The sequence below is a fragment of the Hemitrygon akajei genome, chromosome 5 (assembly GCF_048418815.1).
Source record: "Hemitrygon akajei chromosome 5, sHemAka1.3, whole genome shotgun sequence".
Classification (NCBI taxonomy): Eukaryota; Metazoa; Chordata; class Chondrichthyes; order Myliobatiformes; family Dasyatidae; genus Hemitrygon; species Hemitrygon akajei.
This window is the reverse complement of record NC_133128.1, coordinates 136926663-136951074: the sequence shown is the minus strand read 5'-3', so window position 1 is coordinate 136951074 and position 24412 is coordinate 136926663. Positions and strand designations below refer to the sequence as shown.

The window sequence follows — 24412 nt, the reverse complement described above, 5'->3', positions numbered from 1 at the left end:
GCTATTATAGGATTGGTGTAAAAATGAGTGTGTGTGATGGTCAGCATGGGCTTGATGGGCCAAATGACCTGTTTTCATGCTGTATCTCTCTACCGACCCTAAGATTTGTTCGTTTCTTCTTCCAAAGTCTAGATTATGAACTCAAGGAGTATTGAGACAAAGAAGATTACAGATGTAAACAAGCCATTTCATGCAATTGGCAATGAAAGTCTACATTATCTAACATCTTTGAAACTTTTCAGCCTCCTTAATATATCTAACTTCCCCTCATCAAGCAGAGAGGCAGATCCAATGGATTCTGTCCCCAGTCTAGGCTGTCACTGATCTCAGCCTGAGTGTGGAAAGTTGATTCAATCTCCAGGGGCTGGCAAGGAGGACTGATTAGGGCAGCCCATGCTGCAATCAGTCAGCTATGCTAAGCAGGATTAGTTATTTTACATGCCCAACCAAACTCCCAAAAGAGACTCTTTTTCAATCTCTGTCATGGGAGCAGATAGAGGAAATTATTTAAGGATGTGTCCATGTCTCCTTAATCCCTGGCCCATGACCTCTCAAAGTATAGGAGAAGCGTATGCATTGCTATTGTGAACTTTTCATTTACATTGCTCACTTCGCAAGCTCATGATATCCTTAAACATTTCAGAGGTAGGATATGAAGGGAAGCATGACTAATTTATTATCCTGCAGCCGTTGTAATGGTCCTAAGTACGCAAGAATGAGGAGAAAGTGTCCAGACAGGTAACGCAAAGCGGAAGTAGAAGAACTGGTTATTAAGCAATACCATTCCCCTGAGGATACACTTTATAGGCACCTGTTGATTACAGCATGTTGAAGCAGTCACTAATTCAGTAAATTATTTGCCAAGCATCCTCAATGATCCAACATTCGATCCCCCGCCCTCTGCTTCTAAACGGTGCTGAGTAACATAAAAATGGGAAGGTTCCAAGTTTAAGTCATTGATTCATAAAGAGAGAAACATCAATTAGGCTCAGTGCCCAGTATGAAAAAGGAGGGAGTAAAGCACTGTTAGCAATTCTGCAATGAAATCTGCCGCGAGAGTGTGAATTGAAGGAGATGTCTCTGGGAAGGAATGGGAGATTGGTTCCACTGTCCCCTGTAGATGGGTGAGTAGAATCTGCAGGCAGCAGCTTGCAGTGAGATCCCATGCTCTGGTGCCATCTTGCATATTGCAATATTCTACATGCAGTCGCATATTCATCAAAATCTAGTATAAGATACTAGAGTTTACTGTTTTTCCCCAAAGTTAAACAGACAGAATCAAAAAATGAACTTATAAAGGAATTCAGATAATGAATTGTCAGAGAATATTTCAACTAATCTTATGTTTCTTTTAACACTTCAAGAACATTTAAAAAACAATGGAAAAATAAAATACACAACCAGTCACCTCTGGCATCAGTATAAAGTATTAACATTTAAGGGAAGCAATAAAATTTTTCTGATGAGTAAAAGCATATTTATATACATAACAATGCAAAAAGACTTAGTTATGCAGTAACTTTGTGACCTTGGAACGTCATAAGCAATGGAATTTTTTTGAAATGTAGGGACAATTGTAATATAGAAAAAGTGATAGCAAGCATATCAAGAACCCATTAAAATAACCTTCTTGGTGTTGATTTAGAAATTATATAGACTAGGCTGCAGTGTGCACTTCTCTGGCTTTATATAAAGTAGGGTTAATCTCTCCAACTAAAACAGTTTAGTGTGTAACACCACATCTAAAAGATAAAATCTCCACAATGCAATAATCCTTCATTATTTCAATGGAGTCTGATAAAAATAGTGTCAGATGCAGCACAGAAAGAGATCCTTCACTTCAGAGTCCTCACTGTTCATCAACTACCCATTGACACTAACCCCATTTTACTCTCCCTACATTCCCATCAACTCACTGTACAATGCGGTGATTCACAATACCTACTGACCCACAAGTCTTTGGAATGTGGGAGGAAGCTGAAGCACCCAGAGGAAACCCATATGGTCAAAGGGACAACATGCAGACTCCACATAGACAGCACCCGATATCAGTATTGAACCTGGGTCTCCAGCATTGTGGCTATGCTTCCGGTACTTCTGACTAGAGTGACGACACTCAAACCTTCTTGCTTAAGGCTCTACCAGATTACCCTCACCCTTGTTTGCTTAGCTGTTCATGATGGTGTGTTTAGGATAAATTAGGTCCTGCTATTGTAGATGCCTTATGCCTCCTCACTAACTCACCAGTATCTATTAAACTGACCACCAGCCACCTTGAAAAGCATCTGGAGATTTGGTCCATTCACTTCCTCCATCTAGACTTACCGGAGTAAAGAAGTAACTCTTTTAAATTTTCAAAGGCTGGTCTTTACAAATCAACTGATTTGAGGACGTGAACATTACCCATTTCCCCATCTCTGACAGTCCCTTCTCCTGCCCTTCCCCCACTTCCACCAGGGAAGCTTTCAAAATGTTTTCAGGGCGTATAGAACATGTGGAGAATTGCTCCTGGCTGGATTTTGCTTCTGTGAGCGGCGATAAAAGGGCCTTTATTTACATGATAATAGGAGTTTGACCTCAAGGGCAATTCAGGCCTGTCAACTCACATCACATGTGCCAGTCTCCACCATTGTGGGAAGTTTTCCTCCTGTGAGGCTGGGCAGGCAGAGGGGGAAGCTGCCAGTGCATTTGTTACCCCTGATGTTGGTGTCTGAGTGATAGCCTGGGAGACTTGGGTCCAAAACTAAAGGCATGTGGATCAGAATCAGAATCAGGTTTTTTTCACCGGCACGGGACTTGAAATTTGTTAACTTAGCATCAGTAGTTCAACGCAACGCATAATCTAGCAGAGAGAGAAAAAAATTAAAATCATAACAAATAAACAAGTAAATCAATTACAGTATACGTATATTGAATAGATTTAAAAAATACAAAAACAGGAATACAGTATGTTAAAAAAAAGTGAGGTAGTGTCCAAAGATTGAATGTCCATTTAGGAATCGGATGGCAGAGGGGAAGAAGCTGTTCCTGAATTGCTGAATGTGTGCCTTCAGGCTTCTGTATCTCCTACCTGATGGTAACAGTGAGAAAAGGGCATGCACTGGGTGCTGGAGGTCCTTAATAATGGATGCCTCCTTTCTGAGACATCCCTCCCTGAAGATGTCCTGGGTACTTTGTAGGCTAGTACCCAAGATGGAGCTGACTGGATTTACAACCTTCTGCAGCTTCTTTCGGTCCTGTGCAGTACCTGCCCCCCCCCCCCCCCCACCATACCGGACAGTGATGCAGCCTGTCAGAATGCTCTCCATGGTACAACTATAGAAGTTTTTTGAGTGTATTAGTTGACATTCCAAATCCCTTCAAACTCCTGATGAAGTACAGCCACTGTCTTGCCTTCTTTGTAACTACATCGATATGTTGGGACCAGGTTAGATCCTCAGAGTTCTTGACACCCAGGAACTTGAAACTGCTCACTCTCTCCACTTCTGATCACTCTCAGGATTGGTGTGTGTTCCTTCGTCTTACCCTTCCTGAAGTCCACAATCAGCTCTTTCGTCTTACTGACGTTGAGTGCCAGGTTGTTGCTGCGGCACCACTCCACCAGTTGGCATAGCTCACTCCTGTACGCCCTCTTGTTGTGAAGTCAGCAGTGTGGCTGAGTAGTCCTGGCCTGCATTAAAGAGACCAAAAAGTGTGTTATAATATGTGATGTTTTAGAGCTGAAAAGAGAGACCATTGTTAGATTAGATGGAATGAATGTTCTGACTGAATCAGTCACGAAGGGCAAGTGTAAATTTGTTGACTTCTGTTTATTCCTCTAGGGCAGGTCTGGGGAATTACTGCAGGATGAATTAACAGTGACTTTACTATGGAAAGTGTTCGTGCTGTCTTCCTGATCCTTTTGTTTATGTAACTGCAGCATACAGCCTGAAGAACTGTGCTGATTTTATTTCAAAAATATCACTTTATTCGCAAAATTTGGTATTCAATACAGATTCACTTATATATCACGTGTATATTGAAACATACAGTGAAATGTGTGGTATATTCAAATGTCACACTTTGCAATGCAAACCTGTGCTTTGAGGATGGTGTGGAAAAGCTTTCAAAAGGGATATAGAATGGTGAGGTGTAAGGGCAAGGAGATAGACAGAGTTAATGTGAGATCATTCAATATGAGTGTGAAGGATTACGGGGAGAAGGCAGGAAACTGGGGCTGAGAGGGAAGTGGATCAGCCATGATGGAATGTTACAGCACAGATGATGGGCCAAATGGCCTAATTCTGCTCCTATTTCTTATGGGCATTGTAACTTAGGTGACCTTGTGAAAGTTAACATGTAGGTAGATAGATAAGTTGGTTTATTATTGTCACATGTACTGAGTTAAAGTGAGAACACAAAAGTGCATTACAACAGAGCATTGAGTTGTTCTGGGTCAAACAAGAACAGAATGAAGAATAAAGTGATGCAGTTACAGAGAAAGTGCAGTGCAGGTAGACAATAAGGTGCAAGGTCATAATGATGTTGAGTGTGAGGTCAAGAGTTCCTCTAGTCTTATAACAGTTGGAAAGAAACTGCCTTTGAGCATGGAGGCATAACTCCCAATGAGAGGGAGGGAAGAGAGAACGTCCGGGGTGGGTGGTGCCTTTGATTACGCTGACTGCTTTATCAAGGCAGCAAGAAGCAGAGACAGAGTCAATAGAGGGGAGGCTGGCTCCCGTGATGTGTTGAGCTGTATCCACGACCCTCTGTAGTTTTCTGCTGTCACTGGCATCCAGATAGGATATTTTCTATGGTGCATCAATAAAAATGGGAAAGGGTCAAAGAGGCCATGCCAGACTCCTTTAATAAGCAGACAGGGCTCTTACTTTTGAGTTAAGACAATGAGAGAGAATTTGTAGAAATGTTCATAATTCCGATGGAGCTTGCTATGGAGCTTTATTTCCCTTCGACATCTTCTGGATAGATCATGAAACCATATATTTTACTTCTTTTATGTCTTTTATGTTTGTTTTCCATCTTGTATGTGATTCTGGAACTGGTGGAGCCTGTGATTTGCTCTTTGGGTGTTCTAGCGCTCTGCAGTCTTCAAGAGGATTCCAGGAGGCAGAGGTGATGAGTATGGGCAGGCTGTAGACAGACAGACAGACATACTTTATTGATCCCGAGGGAAATTGGGTTTCGTTACAGCCGCACCAACCAAGAATAGTGTAGAAATATAGCAATATAAAACCATAAATAATTAAATAATAATAAGTTAATCATGCCAAGTGGAAATAAGTCCAGGACCAGACTATTGGCTCAGGGTGTCTGACACTCCGAGGGAGGAGTTGTAAAGTTTGATGGCCACAGCCAGGAATGACTTCCTATGACACTCAGTGTTACATCTCGGTGGAATGAGTCTCTGGCTGTAGGATGGGGAGCAAGCTGATGTTCAATTCCATTTCGCCGATTAAAGCGATGAGGGAGATTGAAACATCGAGGTGAGCCCCGCGCTTTTGATCTCTTGATCACTCTGCTGCGGAGAGGGAAAGGCATGTTGGAGATTGTTGCCCAGGTTTTCTGCGTTTTGGATGTGGACTTGGATTATAGACTTTTTTCAGCCTTACAGTTTTTTATATTCTGTGTGTTTCACCCATTCTCTCTTGTAGTTTTTTATGCGGGGAGTGGGGTTTGGTTGATGTGCTTGTTCCACTTTTGTTTGCTTTTTCTGCGGGGGGGGGGGTTGATGATTGTGCTGCCTTTCTTTTCTTTCTTGGTTTCATGGCTACCCAGAGAGGAAAAATTTCAAGTTGTATACTTTAATAAGTGAACCTTTGAGCCTAGTTTGGGTGTTTAAAATCAAAGGGGTCATGGTCTCAGTATAAGGAGTCAGCCATTCAGAGTAGTGGGAGAAGAAATCTTTTCACTCAGATAGCAGTGAACATTGGGATTCTTTTCCCAAAAAGAATTTAGAGAGCCAGTAAATTTAGATATGAAAAGAATCAGGAAATAGGGGATTAATCCAGGAAATTGGTGCTGAGATAAAAGATCTGCCTTGGACTTGATGAATAGTAGTTGAGGCATGAGGAGCTGTATGACATCATCACACTCTTTTTTTCTTAGAATCTTATTGGCTTTGGATGAAAATAAAACTTGAAAATAATGAAACACCCAGCAGGTCAGACAGGATCTGTGGAGAGGGAAATGGGGTTAATGTTTCAGGTCAGACTCCCTTCTTAAAAGAATGGGTTTAAGGTTTTAAAAAAGTTGGAGAAGAATGGATTGGACAAAGAGAGTATCTTTGGTGCGGTGAGAACAGGGTTGCCAAGGGAATGTTCTGGTGGTCATTTGGCCAAATGGGTTGATGGGGACAGCAGGATGTAAATGAGAGTATAAGCCACTGCAAATAACAAGGCAGTTTAATTATTTTTGTAATGATAGAGCACGGAATAGGCCCTTCCAGTTGCACCGCCAGCAAACACTGATTTAGCCGGAGCCTAATCACAATGATCAATTAACCTACTAACCGGTACGTTTTTGGACTATTGGAGAAAACTGGAGCACCCGGAGGAAACCCACACATTCCACGGGGAGGACAGACACACTCCTTACAGAGGACCCTGGGATTAAACTCTGAACTTCAATGGCCCAATCAGTAAGAGCATTGTGCTGACTGCTAAGCTACTGTGGCACCCGTGGCTGTGGAGCAACACCAGTAGGAGAGAGGAGGTAAAGCTGAGCCAACATCATAAGATGGATGGATTACCACATTCCTTCATCCATGTGTCTTTCTCCTTTCAGAAAGCAGTTGGTCTGGCCATATAGCACCTTAAGCCCAGGATGAGAGACAACTGTGAACTGACATAGAGGGAAGCAATGATGGTAATCCAACAAAGAATCACAGGGAGTCAGTTACGCCCCTTGGTTGTAGAGATGATTTACTTGGGATCTGAGCGGTACAAGTGTCACTTGCCACTAATCCATTCATCTCAAGAGGCCATCAAGATTCCCCATTGTCTAAACATGTGTGCAGGGCCTATTGAAGAAGGACCAGTAGGCAAAATATTATTTACAACAGATTCACACTGCAAGAATGTTGAGAAGGAAGGGCCAGAAGCTTGTACCTCTGGATGGGATTTTGACAACACAACACTGCACAACTTTCAAAGAAACATGTGTCTTAGATAAGATAACTAATCAGACTAAAATCTAAAGAACAGACATGGGAAAAATTAGCATTGGGAAGGGTAGTCTCTAATGCTGACTGATATACTGCAGGGACTAAGCTTCGAACCTTCCATCTGCTTAGCTTATGGGGGATATATGATCTATCTCAAGTGCTGACTGTACACCTTTACCTGGCAGTGGCTTCAAACAAAGACCCTCATTTTCGACCATCAAAAGCTAAAAGCTGAATGCATATCCACAGCAGCCTGTTATTAAGGTACAAGAAAGGACGGGATCTCCAATTACCTGGAACTCCAGTTTCATGGTGAGAAATGCTACCCAAAACACGCCTGGATCTTAACCCGATCAGGGGCATTACAATGAATGGAATGTACAGAGACAGTATTTAATCCTAAACTGGATTGATCCAGCATTATTTGAACTCCATTGCATTGTTGCAACTCAACTATTTATTTCACATTCAGATGGAATCATATTGTGGATTACATATTTTTCACTAAATCACAATACAATATAACGCAACAACCCTTTCAGAATAATTTTCAATTAGGGTAGAAATAATAAAGAATTAGTTTTAAGCATGCTTTCATGCAAAAATGATGAGCAGAAAATGTAGTGCTTCACCTTTAACTGCCTTTGAAACCAAACCAGTCACGATGTTTAATTCTTGCTACATTACAATGACACTTCTGACCTCAGATTCTCCTTTACAGCCCAAGAGAAGCCTTTGAAGATTAGGCATCATTGAAGTGTTTGAAGGGCAACAATTAATTTTGCACAACAAAGTCCAACGGACACCACAGAAACCACCCTTTGGTTGGAGTTTGGCTGAGGAATAAAAACTGGTCAGGTGAGATCTCATCTTCTGGCTGTCAATTAAAGTCAGCAGATCCTTTAAATCCACCTTAGATGGCAAACAGGATCTGAGGTTAACATGTGGACTGCAAGTTACAGGCCATTGTAACTGGCATTGTATGTGAATGGCAGAATATGGGCTGAGCTGATGGGAATGTGGAGGGAATGAGAAAGGCCATTAATATAGGATGAGTATGAGTGGGGTGGTTGACGGTTGGTGCAGAGCTGGTGGGACAATGGGCCTGTTTCCATGACTCTACTCCATCTCAAACCAGCACCTTTACCAGTGAGGTGCTCACTCTGTACTGCACCGCACTAGGCCACCATAACGACAAATCGATGGGCTTTGCTTTACAAATTATGAGCCTAACATGCAACACTTCCATAAAATTGTGAGGCCCTCCGTTGGTTTGGGTCAACCATGAACGTTGCGTCACGGCTATCTGCATGATCCACAAGCCAGGGCAGAACAATATGGGGAGCAAGCAGCTCCCCCTCTCCGTGCAGCTGATGAAACTAAAGGAACGTTGGAGACCAATGCAGTTTGGCACCAGTGGCGTCGCAGGAGTTGCCAGTCAGTTTTGAATGTAGTATTGCCTTAGGGGCTCCAGCTCCAGATTTTTCCTTGGGGTTTACTCCCAAAGCCTTTCCCATGAGTGAGTATAGCTGCAAGGCAGTGGAGGTTTGAAATTAGAGTTTTCCTTCTCTTTGATGAGCTGCCAATGATAGGACGAGCCCAATCTGCCCAAATTGACTGGTTTTAAGGCGCCAGTAACCCGCCTGTCAGTAGAAGTGGTATGACTGGGCTTAGTAGTTAGGCCACACATGAAGGCCAGAAGATGAATTTGATTATCAGAGGCTATTTGAGGCACATGCCATTGCAAACATTTAATAGGTAGTGGGAGTTTATCCCCACTACCTCCCCCGCTATGAAAACCTTCATAAAAGACACGTTATGAAGCACAATAATAGCCTCAATCCTACAAGCATATAATTTCTCTATATATTTGCAAGCAACTGGCTGGAGGTGGTCCAAATTGGCTCAGCCATGGAAGTTTGTAGCATTGCCTTTTGCTACAGGGCACCTCATTACGTTCACTGAGCAATCCTACATTCTGTCTAAGTTCAGACAGTACAAAATGAAGAACTGCTGACTTATCCTTCCAGACTTTGAGTGCTTGTACCTGAAAGGACTGGCTAACCTACTGTATTTTTGTGTATATACTTCCCAGCTCTTTACTTCACCCCTCCATCTCCACTTCCCATTTTCACCTATCACCCTGTGTTTCTCCATCCCCTCCCCCCACCTTTTAACTCAACTTCTCAACGTTTTTCCCCCCAGTCCTACTGAAGGGTCTCGGCCCAAAACGTCATCTGCACTCTTTTCCATAGATGCTGCCTGGCCTGCTGAGTTCCTCCAGCCTTTTGTGTGTGTTGCTTGGATTTCCAGCATCTGCAGATTTTTTCTTGTTTGTCTACTTGTGATTCTGCTAGGTATAACAATTAAATTGAAAAGAGCAAGATCAAACAGAAATACAAATCGGTAATTTCCACTAACATGGAGGTTAACTTTGGGTGTCATGACAGAGCGATGTAGCAGGGTGTTCCTTTTTGCTTGTTCTATTGTCTATCGAACAAAGGAAAAGAGAATTATAGAGTCATAAGAATGGAAGCTAGCCCTTCGACCCATTGAGTCCATGCTGATCTTCTACCACTCACTTACACTAATCCCATTTTATTCTCCAGACGTTTCCACTAACTTCCCCCAGATTCGACCACTCACCCGCACACCCAGGGCAGCTCACGGCGGCCAGTTAGCCTGCCAACCTGCAGGCCTTTAGGGTTTGGAAGGAAGCCAGAGCATCTGGTGGAAACCCACGTTGTCTCAGAGTGAGCAGGGCAACGGAGGAGCTCTGGATCGAGCCTGGGTCCCTAACTCTAGTGAGGCAGCAGATTTGCTAATGGCCAAATGGCGAGGTACCTCGCCCCAGGATAGCCAGGATCATGATGTTGATGCTCCTGCTGCAGTCACACAGTACTGGTTAAGATCTGGATAAGAAGGCTGGAATATATTATCTAGAGAGGAGCTCAAATCCTACCAAGGCACGTGAGGAAGTAAATTTTAAGTAACTAAATAGATAGCTTTTGTGGGAAAGAAAGTCAAGGGGCAACTTCCTGGTGCTCAGGAGGGAGATGTGGATAAGTCAGAGATGAAGTGACTGTAGAAATTGGGTAATGAACGTTGGCAATAGACCTTGGCTAGATAGTAGAGATTGTCAGTTGCAGGGACATGGATGAAGGAAGTCCTGAGATACTAGGAGAAGTGGTGTGAGCAGTATTTCAGAGCAGGTTTTGGATAAGTTCATGGCAGGAAAAGAAAGGCTTCACACACTCAGGCTGGGATAATTGTTCAATCCTTGGGTATTTGGTCAGGTAGCTTTAGAAGCAGGGGAAATGTGCAGCAATGGCCCACAATCAGTATTGGACACATACCCCTACTGTGCACATTTCCCTTCCGATGCCTGGGAAATGCAGCAAGCAGTCTGAAAACCGGAACAGAAAAAATGTCAGGCATTTGGCTCATTAATTTTTTAACCAGAGACCTTCTCCTTAAGTTGTTTCCCTTCGCCATACCTCCAACTGCAACAATTTCCAGTCTTTAAAATGGTGAAGCCTTCCAAGAAGCCTTGTCAATCGAAATTTGTATAGGAAAGGTTTAGTTGAGACAAATGCAAGCAAATAGGATGAGCTCAGAAAGGCATCTTGGTCAGTGTAGATGAGGGGCCTGTTTCCATTCCTTACATCTTCTGAAAATTTGTTGCCAAGAGGGAGTTTGAAAGGGTCATCTTGTAGGAAAAGAGGGTTAGAGAGTACTTGGACGATAAGTAAAAAGAGCTCAGCCCTTTTCTTCCTTCCCTGTTAAGAGATAATAAAGAAATACCGAAAAGCTGTCAGGACTTTGTCAGAAGGCATGCATGATCTTAGATCAACATCCTTTCTTAAAGCCAACACCTTCAGCATTCAGCATTTCACTGCTACACCTTAATTATATACTCAGGTTTTGCTTTCACTGTAGATGAATGTTATTTAAATTTGTAGTAAATTTATAAAATATACTTTATGATATCTTAGTAGACATGCAATAATATTTAAAACAAAAGACTTCCACACCCTTGACATTTGAATCAGATGACATTACCAGTGTGGTGAGCCAATGAGACATAGGAGCAGAATTAGGTCATTTCTCCTATCAAGTTTGCTCTCTCAACCCCACTCTCCTATCTTCTGCCCAAAACATTTAGCGCCCTTACTAATCCAGAACCTATCAAGTTCTGCTTTAAATGTACCCAATGACATGTCCTTCACAGCCATGTGGCAATGAATTATACAGATTCACCACCCTCTGGAAAAAGAAATGTCTCCTCACCTCTGTTCTAAAAGGACTTTATTCTGAGTTTGTGCCCTCTGGTCCTAGGCTCCCCCACTGTAGGAAACATCCTCTCCATGTCTACTTTATCTAGGCCTTTCAACATTCAATAGGTTTCAGTGAGGTACCCTCTCATTCCTCTAAGCTCTAGCGAGTACAGGACCAGAGCCATCAAACACTCCTCATGCATTAACCCTTTCGTTCCCGGGCCATTCTTGTGAACTTTCTCTGGACCCTCACCATTGCCAGCATATCCTTCCTCAGGTAAGGGGCCCAAGACTGGTACAATGATTCAGCTGCCTCATTGCACCAGAGACCAAGGTACAATCATGACCTTGGCAGCTACCTCTGTGAAGTTTGCATGTTCTACCAGTGACTGTGTGTTTGGTTTCCTCCACCTCCCAAAGACATACAAGTTGGTAGGTTAATTGACTGCTATAAATAACTCCTAGTGTGTAGATACTAGAATCCAGGGAGAGGTTGATGAGGATTTAGGGAGAATAAAATGGATTGATGTAGGATCCATTTTATTGATGTAGGATTAGTGTAAATAGATATTTAACAGTTGGTAACTGCTGAAGGGCTTGTATCTGAGCTGGGTCTCACCACAACTCTGTGACTACATGCTCCTTTGACAGATCTATAGATAATATCTATAGGTAAACAGGGCTAATTTTAAGATGCATATTGGAGCACAGCTTCCACCCACAACAGCATCAGGGAGCCCTTGGTGAGCTGCTCACCACTTAAAGTACTCCCAGTGATCATCTCTGGTTCTTAAAATGGCCCCCATAAAAAACTAATCAATCTCAACATATCTTAATCAACCTTCCACCTTACTAGGCTGAGGAGTTCCAGGACTCATCATAGTTCCTTCCCTGCTGTCTTCATGGCACAACCCCTGACTGAGGTTTAAACAAGTACAATACCTTGGCCGCAAATTCCCTAAGCATTGGCAGCTCTCCAAACCTTCTTTCAAAGCTCACAATCTGTGCCTGCTAGCCTTTGCTTATCTGATAATATTGTTCTGGTATCTTACCTGGCCCTATTAAGTAATTTATGTTTCTCCATATATCACAACTCTCAGCAGCTGCAAAAGCTTGAATTTACAAGAACCTTCGAAATGGAATATATCTGAAGCAAGATGTGGAGGTGGCAAAGAAATTCTTTTTAAAAACTGCTACCTCATGATGAGTTTGGGAATCTGTCTTCCTTAGAAAAGCTTGCCTGTCTTTGGGAATGTTCCTGCCTTGGGAATACTCTCTTGCCTTTAGGATTTCCCTTCCACCTTAGGAATCCTATGTTACTCTGGGAATGCTCTCCCGCCTTTGGGATTTCACTCTCACCTTGGGAATCCTCTGTCACCTTGGGGATGTTCAGCTGCCTAGGACACTCTCTCCTGCTTTGGGTATGCTGTCCCACCTTCAGAAGGCTTTCCCCTCTTTGGGAATGTTCTCCTGCCTTGTGCCTCCTGCAAACTTGAACTAATCCCAATTTCTGCTGCCTGTATCCTAATGCAATGAGCTCACCCTTCACCCCTATGCTGCAGGTTGAGAGTGGCTCTGGTCTACAAACTTCTTCCAAATCAAAACTTCAAGACCTGGCTTGTACAGCCTTACTTCTGTCTATGACACGTGTTTTCCTCCATTTCTGCCTGCTGTCTGTTGCCAAGACTCATGACTCCATCACTGGCTGCGTTGTTTTCAATCACTTTGGTGTGGAATTCCTTTTCTAACTCTTGAATTAAATATTATCTAAAAGGGTGTGTGAATGACATTTTCCTTGAATTGAGACCATGCTTGGATCACAGTTCAAAGTTGGTAAAAGGGACCTTAAGAAAGGTTAGTTAGAAATATTAACTGAATGTAAACTGAAGCAACTCACCAAGATTCTTTAGACAGCACCTTCGAAACCCACCACCTCCACCAGCTAGAAACACAAGGGCAGCAAATCTGTTCAGAGTTGAGGTGAGCAAAGTTATCCACTCTGATTCAGGAACCTAATATTTCCTCAACCTGATGCTGTGGGACCTGAGGCTCCTGCACCTTCCCAATGGCAACAGTGAGAAGTGAACATGGACTGGATGGGACAGAAAGGGGCGTTCATCCCAACCAGTCCATGGTGGGAATCAAACTCCTCACAAGTCACTTTTCCTCACTCAATTCCATCAGTAAAGGAAAAGACTGAAGAGTCATTGGATATGATGTGGGAATTAAGATCCACGCTAAAACAGATTCCTGTACTACAGTGTTTGTGAAGCTAACAGCAAGAGTCCTCTTCATTACTCCCTTGACAGTTGTTTCTGCTGCAGAGGCTTGCCTCAGTCCTCTATTTACTTAAAGAGAACAATTACATAAAGTTACCGATCACTGGAAAATGCCAGCCTCTCAACTTGACCTCCTTCATTTGACTGATGATGGACAAGGTTACTGTACAATGGTAGTGCTCCTTGGCTTTGATCTTTGCGGGTGACAAGGTCTGTGCAAAGAACTGGCTGTCCCTTTTCTCTGAACTTTCAGTTGCAAGGCTTTTTACCAAAAATAAATTCCTGTCAGTCCATCAGCCTGTCTCAGTCAGAATCACAGTTAGCACAGGTCTGGCACTGGCACCTGTGGATCTCATGAAACTAGATTATTGCCATTCTCACAAAGTGCTGGTGGAACACAACAGGCCAGGCAGCATCTATAGGGAGAAGCACTGTCGATGTTTCGGGCCGAGACCCTTCGTCAGGACTAACTGAATGGAAAGATAGTAAGAGATTTGAAAGTAGTGGGGGGAGGGGGAAATGCGAAATGATAGGAGAAGACTGGAGGGGGTGGGATGAAGACGGGAAAGGATCATGGGACGGGAGGCCTCAGGAGAAAGAAAGGGGGAGGGGGAGAAAGCACCAGAAGGAGATGGATGACAGGCAAACAACTAAATATGTCAGGGATGGGGTAAGAAGGGGAGGAGGGGCATTAACGGAAGTTAGAGAAGTCAATGTTCATGCCATCAGGTTGAAGCCTCCTGTCCCATGATCCTTTCCCTTCTCCAGCTCTGTATCCCTTTTGCCAATCACCTTTCCAGCTCTTTGCTTCATCCCACCCCCGGTCTTCTCCTATCATTTCGCATTTCCCCCTCCCCCCACTACTTTCAAATCTATTACTATCTTTCCTTTCAGTTAGTCCTGACGAAGGGTCTCGGCCCGAAACGTTGACAGTGCTTCTCCTTATAGATGCTGCCTGGCCTGCTGTGTTCCACCAGCATTTTGCATGTATTGTTTGAATTTCCAGCATCTGCAGATTTCCTTGTGTCCGTTATTGTCATTCTCTCTTACTTTTTCTCTCTCACTGTTGCAATGAGCAACTGAAGCAAACCCAAGAGCAGGACACAGGCACAGAGACTGAGTTAGGATGCTTACGCAGACATGAACGTTAAACAACAAACACAGGAGGGATCTTGACACAGAGCCTTGACACGGAGAGTCGAGGTTTCATAGGTTTCATGTGCGGTTGGGAGACTGTAGGTCTGACACGGTGGTCAGCAGCACAGGAGCGCCGCAGGGGACCGTGCTCTCTCCGGTCCTGTTCACCCTGTACACATCAGACATCCAATATAACTCGGAGTCCTGCCATGTGCAGAAGTTCGCTGATGACACAACCATAGTGGGGTGTGTCAGGAATGGACAGGAGGAAGAGTATAGGAAACTGATACAGGACTTTGTGATATGGTGCAACTCAAACTACCTGCGTCTCAATATCACCAAGACCAAGGAGATGGTGGTGGACTTTAGGAGATCTAGGCCTCATATGGAGCCAGTGATCATTAATGGAGAATGTGTGGAGCAGGTTAAGACCTACAAGTATCTGGGAGTACAGTTAGACGAGAAGCTAGACTGGACTGCCAACACAGATGCCTTGTGCAGGAAGGCACAGAGTCGACTGTACTTCCTTAGAAGGTTGGCGTCATTCAATGTTTGTAGTGAGATGCTGAAGATGTTCTATAGGTCAGTTGTGGAGAGCGCCCTCTTCTTTGTGGTGGCGTGTTGGGGAGGCAGCATTAAGAAGAGGGATGCCTCACGTCTTAATAAGCTGGTAAGGAAGGCGGGCTCTGTCGTGGGCAAAGTACTGGAGAGTATAACATCGGTAACAGAGCGAAGGGCGCTGAGTAGGCTACGGTCAATTATGGAAAACCCTGAACATCCTCTACATAGCACCATCCAGAGACAGAGAAGCAGTTTCAGCGACAGGTTGCTATCGATGCCATGCTCCTCAGACAGGATGAAGAGATCAATACTCCCCAATGCCATTCGGCTTTACAATTCAACCGCCAGGAGTAAGATATGTTAAAGTGCCGGGGTTAGGACTCAATGTATTTAAGTAAACTACTTAAGAACTTTTTTAAAAGCTATTATTAATGCTTTTTGAGAGGGTGATTTTAGATGCATATCATATTTTTACTGAGTTAAGTATTGTATGTAATTAGTTTTGCTACAATAAGTGTATGGGACATTGGAAAAAATGTTGAATTTCCCCATGGGGATGAATAAAGTATCTATCTATCTATCTAAACCTTGAAACTGGAGCAAAACTTAGAACACATGGTCCTAAGTGGCTGGGAAACGTTAATTACCACACAGGCAAAACGAACGATCTGGCGACTAGTGGTTGTAACGCCGGGGTTCTCATGATGCAGGTCTTGATGGAAACCAGGTGTGCCATCATCAAAGAGAATTAGAAGCAATTGGGAAATTAATGGTTGGAATTGTGGCACAATCAAAGGAAATTAGGAGCAAGGTAGGGAATTAATGATCAGGACCGTAACAGTACCCCCACCCCACCCCAAATGTCTCTTCAGAAGGGACAGAGTTCGATCGATTCCAGGATGGCGGACAAAATGAGAATTATGCCCCTACTGGAGAACCTGAGACCGAACAGAGTCAGGCACGAAAAGGCGATTGGGGGGTCCATTGCCTGGGTCAGGTTGAGTCTGTTGGGCCTTTTTGACTATAGATTCAATCTCCCAGGTGAGGGCAGCCACTACACAGGATGATGGAAGGATGGTCTCGGGGTTGGGAAGCCCCTCCTCGGAACTGTATTTACAGGAGAGAGCATCGGGCTTCCCGTTCTTGGACCCCAGATGACAGGTGAGGCTGAATCTAAAACGGCCAAAAAATAATGCCCAACGGGCTTGGCGGGAATTCAGGCGTTTGGCGGTTTGCATGTATGCGAGGTTCTTGTGATCAGTCCAGATGATGAATGGATGTTCTGCTCCCTCCAGCCACTGCCTCCACTCCTCTAAAGCGAGTTTGACAGCCAGTAACTCCCGGTTCCCTAATTTGTAGTTCTGTCCGGCGGGGGATAGCCGACAAGAAAAGAAGGCGCAGTGATGGAGCTTTTGGTCTGGGACGGAGCGTTGGGAGAGGACCGCCCCCACCCCAGAGTCGGAGCCGTCGACTTCCACAATGAATTGGCGAGAGGGGTCAGGTTGGGTCAGGTTGGACCAGGGTGGGAGCAGAGGTGAAATGCCTCTTCAGCTCTAAGAAGGCAGCGTCCACTTCGGGGTCCCGGTGAAAAGGGGTCTTAGGAGAGGTGAGTCGAGTAAGGGGCGCTGCCACCCGGCTGTAATCCCTGATGAAGCGACGATAAAAGTTTGCGAACCCCAGAAATCACTGGAGTTGCTTGAGTGTCGTGGGTTTTGGCCACTCTGCCACTGCCCTGGATCTTTTCGAGATCCGCCCTCATATGCCCGATTTTGATGATGTACCCTAAGAAACTGACAGATGTGACATGAAGCTCGCACTTCTCAGCCTTCACAAATAGCTTGTTCTCCCAAAGCCTCTGCAGAACCTGACGGACATGGTAGTTGTGTTCCTGAAAACTGCGGGAGAAGATCAAAATGTCGTCCAACTGAACAAAACCAAAACGGTTAATAAAGTCCCTAAGGACATTGTTTATCAGGGCTTGGAAGACGGCGGGGGCATTGGTGAGTCCGAATGGCATGACCAGGTATTTAAGTGACCAAGAGGGGTGTTAAAACCTGTTTTCCACTCATCTCCCTCCCTTATCCTGACTAGATTGTAGGCACTTTGTAGGTCCAACTTGGAGAAGATGGTGGCTCCATGAAGGGGTTCGAAAGCAGAGTTGATACGGGGCAGTGGATATTTATTCTTTATGGTGATGCTATTCAGGACACGGTAGTCAATGCAGGGACGCAGTGAGCCATCTTTCTTCCCCACAAAGAAGAAACCTGCGCCTACATGGGAAGATGAGGGTCAGATAATGCCCGCCGCGAGAGAGTCATTGAGGTAAGCCTCCACTGCTTCCCTTTCTGGCAGGGACAGGTTATACAGCCGACTGGTGGGTAGAGGGGCTCTGGGGAGAAGGTCAGTTGCGCAATCGTAAGGTCAGTGTGGAGGCAGGAAAAGAGCCCGTTGTTTGCTGAACACTTCTCCCAAGTCGTGATACTCTGCTGGAACCTTGGACAAGCCGGGGGTTTCAGAGGCAGACGAGGTCGTGGTGACTTTCACAGGGGACAGGGCCAATTGTAGACAAGTGGAGTGACAAAACAGACTCTAGCTGGCTATATTCCCGGTGACCCAGTCAATATGGGGATTGTGGTGGCTTAACCAGGGGTACCCAAATAGTATAGGAGCTTGAGGAGAGGAAATTGAGTTAAATTGTACCTGCTCCCGATGGTTCCCGGAGAGAAGGAGAGATGGGTGGTGTGCAGTGTGTGACTCAGGCCAGAAGTCTACCGTCCAGTGCCTGGGCTTCTAGAGGGGTACTCAACGGCTCCCGAGGAATTCCGGCCCGGGAGGCTATGTCCTCATCCAAAAGGTTTCCACTGGAGCTGACAGAGGCAGAGACTGTTGGTTGTAACGTAAAGTCGCTGGGATCTGCATCCGGGTTTGGGGAACAGGAGGGAATGTTGTCTGGCTCACCAGGGTCCCCCTTTCTCCTGGCAGGCCTTCCCTATTTGGCCGAAGAGGACAGGTAGCTCGTAAGTGGCCGGACTGGCTGCAATATATACACTCACCCGCTCTCAGTCTCCGTAGTCGTTCTGTGGGGGAAAGGCAGTTCCACCCCAGCTGCATGGGTTCCTCTCCCGGGGCGGTGGAAACAGCCGGGCTGGAAGCTATTCTAGGAGCAGGCTTGTTCTGGTGGGAGACGGTAATGAGTGCTGTGGAGTGGCCAAAGGTGGTGAACGACCAGGTCTCTCTCTATGGCGTTCTCGGAGACGATTGTCCGACCTGGTGGCTAGGGAGATCAATGAATCCAGGCTGTCGGTGTCGTCTCTTGCCGCCAACTCGTCCTTCACCATGTTGCTGAGACCATTCCGAAATAACCCTTGGGTACCTCATCGTTCCATCCCGAGTCAGCTGCTAACGTCCGGAACTCCACGGAATATTCGGCAACACTGCGTGAGCCCTGATGGAGAGTGAGTAGACGCTTAGAGGCATCTTTACCACGGACGGGGTGGTCAAAGGTCTTCCTCATCTCTGTGATAAAGGTGGGGAAAGAAGAGCAGATATCCGGTTGATTATCCCAGACAGCTGTAGCCCACGCTAAGGCACTTCCCCGCAACAACCCCATGATATAAGCAATCTTTGACTTATCTGTGGAGTACGTGGATGACTGTAGTTCGAACGCCAAGGAGCACTGCAGAAGAAAGGCCTAGCACATCCCCAGATCCCCAGTGTAGTGTTCTGGTTCAGGTACGTGAGGCTCTCTTGGCGGGGGTGTTGCTGACACGTAGGGGGTTGCCACTACAGCCTGTCTGGGCTGGTTTGACAGAGTTCCAGGAGTGGATGGGGTCAGATGACTGGATACACGGTCCACCTGGTCGCCGATCTTAGTTAGGTTAGCAGACAGGGAACGGAGGTTCTCCATGACATCCCGGAGAAGTTGATCATGCAGACCCAGTAGGGAGCCCTGGCTGGCGAGGGCTTGTTGCAGTGGATTCATGTCCACTGGGTCCATTGTGGCCAGATCGTTCTGTTGCAATGAGCAACTGAAGTGAACTCAAGAGCAGGACACAGGCACAGAGATTGAGTTCGGATGCTTACGCGGACGTGAACATTGAACAAATGGAGGGACCTTGACACTGAGCTTCATAGGTAAACCTTAAAACTGGAGCAGAACTTAGAACACATGGTCCTAGCGGCCGGGAAACGTTAATTACCACACAGGCAAAACCAGCGATCTGGCGACTAGTGGTTGTGATGCCGGCTTTCTTATGCTGCCGGTCTTGATGGAAACCAGGTGTGCCGTCATCAAAGAGAATTAGAAACAAATGGGAAATTAATAGTCGGAATCGTGGAACAATCAAAGGAAATTAGGAGCAAGATAGGGAATTAACGATCAGGACCATGACAGTCACTCTCTTTCTCAGACTTACCTTCATGTTTTCTTTCCCTTCCTCTCTCTATGATGCTCTCTCTCTCTCGCTCTTACATCTTCTCATTCTCCCTCTCTTTTTCATATTCTCATTTTCTCTGCCTATTTCATTCCCTAAATCTTTGTCCAAGCCTTCAGCCATCTGTACTCATACCTGTTGTGGCTCATGGGTAAACTATGTCTGTGAAGCGCAGAAGAATTTTACAACAACCAGGGACTCAAACACCCCTTCCATGTGAAGCAACAGTTCAAAGTAAAATTATTGTCAAAGCACATGCATGTCACAAGGTACAACCCTAAGATTCATTTTCTTTTGAGCATACTCAATAAATTCATAATAGAATCAATGACAGGCAGCACAAAGTTGAGCATTTAATCAGCATGCAAAAGATAATACACACTGCAAATACAGAAATAAAGAAATACAGTAATAATTACAACTAAGCAATAGATATTGAGAACATGAGATAAAGAGTCCTTGAAAGTGAGTCAAAAGGTTGTGGGAACAATTCAATGACGAGGCCGGTGAAGTTGAGTGATTATACCTTTTGGTTCAACAGCCTGATGATAAGAGGGGTAATAACTGTTCCTAAACCTGGTGTTGTGGGTCCTGAAGCTTCCAGATGGCAGTACTGAGAAGAGACGTGACCTGGGGTGTGGGGTCCTTGATGATGGATGCTACTTTCCTGTGACAAAACTTCATGTAGATGTGTTCAATGCTGGGAACGGCTTTACCCATGATGGACTGGGCCATATCCATTACTTTTTGTAGGATTTTTTATTCAAGGGCATTGGTGTTTCCATACCGGGCTATGATGCAGCCAGTCAATATACACTCCACTACAAATTTATAGAAGTTTGTCAGAGTTTTAGATGTCATGCTGAATCTTCACAAACTCCTAAGGAAGTGTTTGTGTTGGACCCAGGACAGGTCCTTAAAAAGATAACACCAAGGAATTTAAAGTTGCTGAACCTCTTCACTTCTGATCCTCGAATGAGAACTGGTTCATGATCATCTCGTTTCCTCCTCCTGAAGTCAATAAACAGCTCCTTGGCCTTGCTGATATTGGGTAAGAGGTTGTTGCGATGGCACCACTTAGCTAGATTTTAAATCACTCTCCTATATGCTGATTTATCACTACCTTTGATTTGGCCTACGACAGTGGTGTCATCAGCAAACTTGAATACGGCATTGGAACTGTGCTTAGCCACACAGTCACAGTGTCAAGTGAGTAGAGCAGGGGGCTGAGCACACAGCCTTATAGTGCACCTGTGCTGATGGAGATTGTGGAGGAGATGTTGTTGCCAATCCAAACTGACTGAATTGAATGGAATTGACTTTATTTCTTACATCCTTCACATACATGAGGAGTAAAAATCTTTACATTGTGTCTCTGTCTGAACGTGCAATGTGCAAATTATAATAATTTGTGATAAATAGTATGTACAGTAAGATATATAGCAGATCACTCAATATAGCTTAGAAATACAATTGTGTCAGCATCAGTTAATCAGTCTGATGGCCTGGTGGAGGAAGATCCGGGAGACTGTTGGTCCTGGCTTTAATGCTGTGGGTCTGTTTCCCAGATGGTAGCAGCCGGAATAGTTTTGTGGTTGGGGTAACTCAGTTCCCCAGTGATTCGTCGGACCCTTTTTACTGTCGCTGTAAATGCCCTGAATAGTGGGAAGTTCACAACTACAGATGCGCTGGGCTGTCCACACCACTCTCTGCAGAGTCCTGTGATTGAGGTAAATACAGTTCCCATACCAGACAGTGATGCAGCCAGTCAGGATGCTCTCAATTGTGCCCCTATAGACAGTCCTTCGGATTTGGGGTCTCATACCAAGCATCTTCAACCGTCTGAGGTGAAAGAGGCGCTGTTGTGCCTTTTTCACCACGTATCTGGTACGTACAGACTAAGTGAGGTCCTCAGTGATGTGTATAATGAGGAACTTAAAGCTGATCACCCTTTCAACTTGCAGAACTGGGGTCTGCAAGTGAAGAAATCGAAGACCCAATTGAACAAGAAGGCTCTGATGAAGCACAACGATGACTTGCTGGCAGCAAAAACAACTATTAATTTCTTTATTAATCACACTTTTTCTCAAAGGTGATCAGTGCAATCAATAGCATATAACTTCCCTGTAGCCTGCTGAACCAAGGTTGAGGCCAGCAACTAACGAGCTCCTGGATAAGCTGTGTCCGGCTTCATGGCTGTAGACTCACTTTTGTGAGCTTCCGTTCTGAATGTTATTTACTTATTTTTATTGTTTGCATGATCTGGTTTTTTTTTCCTGCCCATTGGGTGTTTGATAGTCTTCTGGTTTTTTAGGGTTCTATTGGAGTTCTTTGTTTTGTGGCAGCCTGTAAGGAGATGAATCTCAAGCTTGTATATACATGCATACTTTTAATAAATGTACTTTGACTTTGAGGCAAAGATCTTGGAGCTTATTGATTAGTTTTTGAGGGGATGATGGTATTGAATGCCGAGCTGCAGTTGATAAAGAGCAAACTGATGCATCCATCTTTGCTGTCCAGATGATACAGGGTTGAGTAAAGAGCTAATGAGTTGGCATCTGATGTGGACCTGTTGCTCCGGTGGGCAAATTGGAGAGGATCCAAGTCGCTTCTCAGGCAGGAGTTGATATGTTTCACCACCATCCTCTCAAAGCACTTCATCACTGTGGATGTAAGTGCCACAGGACGTGAGTCATTGATGCAGGTTCCCACATTCCTCTTAGTCACTGGTATAATTGAAGCCTGCTTGAGTAGCTCAGACTGCCGAAATGAGAAGTTAAAGATCTCAGTGAATACCCCACTCACTTGCACTTTTTTCAAACTGGAAATCTGGTCTTCATATTAATCTCCTCTACATTGAAGAAACCAAGCACAGAATGGTGGCCACATTGCAAACACCTTCATTCAGCTCATAGGTATGTCTTTGAGCTTCTAGTCACCAGTCATTTTAATTCCTCATCCTTCTCCTCTGACCTGATTGACTTTGGCCTCTTACACTGTTCTAACGAATGTCAACATAAGCTCAAGGAACCACATTCCATCTTTCAATTTGACCTATTACAGCCCATAGGAATTAAGATTGAATCTAAGAAAGTCATGTCCTTTACTTGTGACCACCATTAGGGTGGAGGTACAGGAACCTGAAGCTCCATACTCAACATTTTAGGAACAGTTTCGTCCCCTCTGTCAACAGATTTCCGAAAAGTCTACGGACCCATGAAGCTACCTCATTATTCTTCTTTTGCATTATTTAATTACTTTACTTTTTATTGTAACTTACAGTAACTTTCTTATGTCTTGCTCTGTACTGCTGATGTTATAAAACAACAAATTTCATGAAATATGTCAGTGATAATACAACTGATTCTGATTCAGAAATAAAATAATTTCAGGTAACCAACCTTTCCAGTTTGAACTGTCCACTTCAACAACCTGCAAAATGCATTCATTTTTTCCCTCTCTGTCAGGGCGTATTCTGGAGTTATGGAATATAGAAAATATTAATTTCAACAGCAACCAGTCTTCAGACCTGAATGTGGATTGTAGATTGAATTTAAAATGCTGCTCAGAACACTGGTCTTTCTGCAGTTGCAGACTGGGGTTGATTGCAAACACCCAGGTCACCTGCTATCCTGGAACCCTTTTGTGGTTGGGCCAGCAATTGAATGGACAGTCTGGGAGGGGTTGCCACCAGGGTGAGGTCCTTGCGGTCACTCAAACAGACACCACCCTTACCTCTCCCATATCACTGAAAGGGTCTGAGAGACTTTTTGTCATGGCATGGAGTGTGAACCTGATACCTTTACCTTTAGGTACCCCTGACCGGAGAGTAACCACTGCTGAGTTTTAGCTGTAAAAAAAGGAAATGATTAACATAGAAGAATGTGATTAAACTGCAATCAGCCAGCAGGGAAGGAGGTAATAGGCATACGAGTTACAAATAGTGTTGGCCAAATTTCTGGAACAATCTCTACTTAGAATCTTCTAGGTAACCGCTAGCAATGACAACGTGGATGTAGATGCACAGAGTGATACAATAGGTAATTGAAAAGGGGATCCGAAGCACAGAGCATTTTCTGCTGCCGTATTTGATTAGATTCTCCTTAAAGTTTGGCCTTTCCTGGAACAAATTTATTTTTGTCCTGGAGAGCCAAGAGGCGGGACTGTTAGGGTGTATTCTGGATTTATGGTACCCATAGCAAATACTAATTTCAAAAGCAACCTGTCTTCAGCTTGAAATGTGGACTGCAGATTGAATTGAAAATACAGTTCAGAACAATGGTCTTCCTGGAGTCACAGACTGGGGTTGATTGCAAACCAGGAAACACCCATTCACCTGATGTCTGCATATGCATGAATGCTGCTAGAGAGGCATTCAATCTCGGGTGTCGGGTGTTGCTGTGAAGATATAGGTGTTTGAAAATTACTTGTAATTTAAATGAAGCATTGTCAGCCCAAAGTATTGAAGTGAACAATGTCATTGTAACCATTGAAACTGTTTTGAGTTACCAGCGATCTTCAGGGTATAAAAATGTGATGTACTTTGTGTTTTGGAGGCCTCTT

At 44.4% G+C, this 24412-nt stretch overlaps 1 long non-coding RNA gene across 1 annotated transcript in view; it reads left to right on the top strand.

The window, feature by feature from the left end:
* The first annotated feature begins 1015 nt into the window (after positions 1-1015).
* LOC140728206 (uncharacterized) overlaps positions 1016-24412 on the top strand; it is a 43523-nt gene continuing 20126 nt past the window's right edge. Inside the window, exons 1-2 of the long non-coding RNA XR_012099014.1 lie at positions 1016-1124; positions 7884-8020. This is a non-coding gene — a long non-coding RNA (uncharacterized lncRNA). The remainder of the gene's footprint in view (positions 1125-7883; positions 8021-24412) is intronic.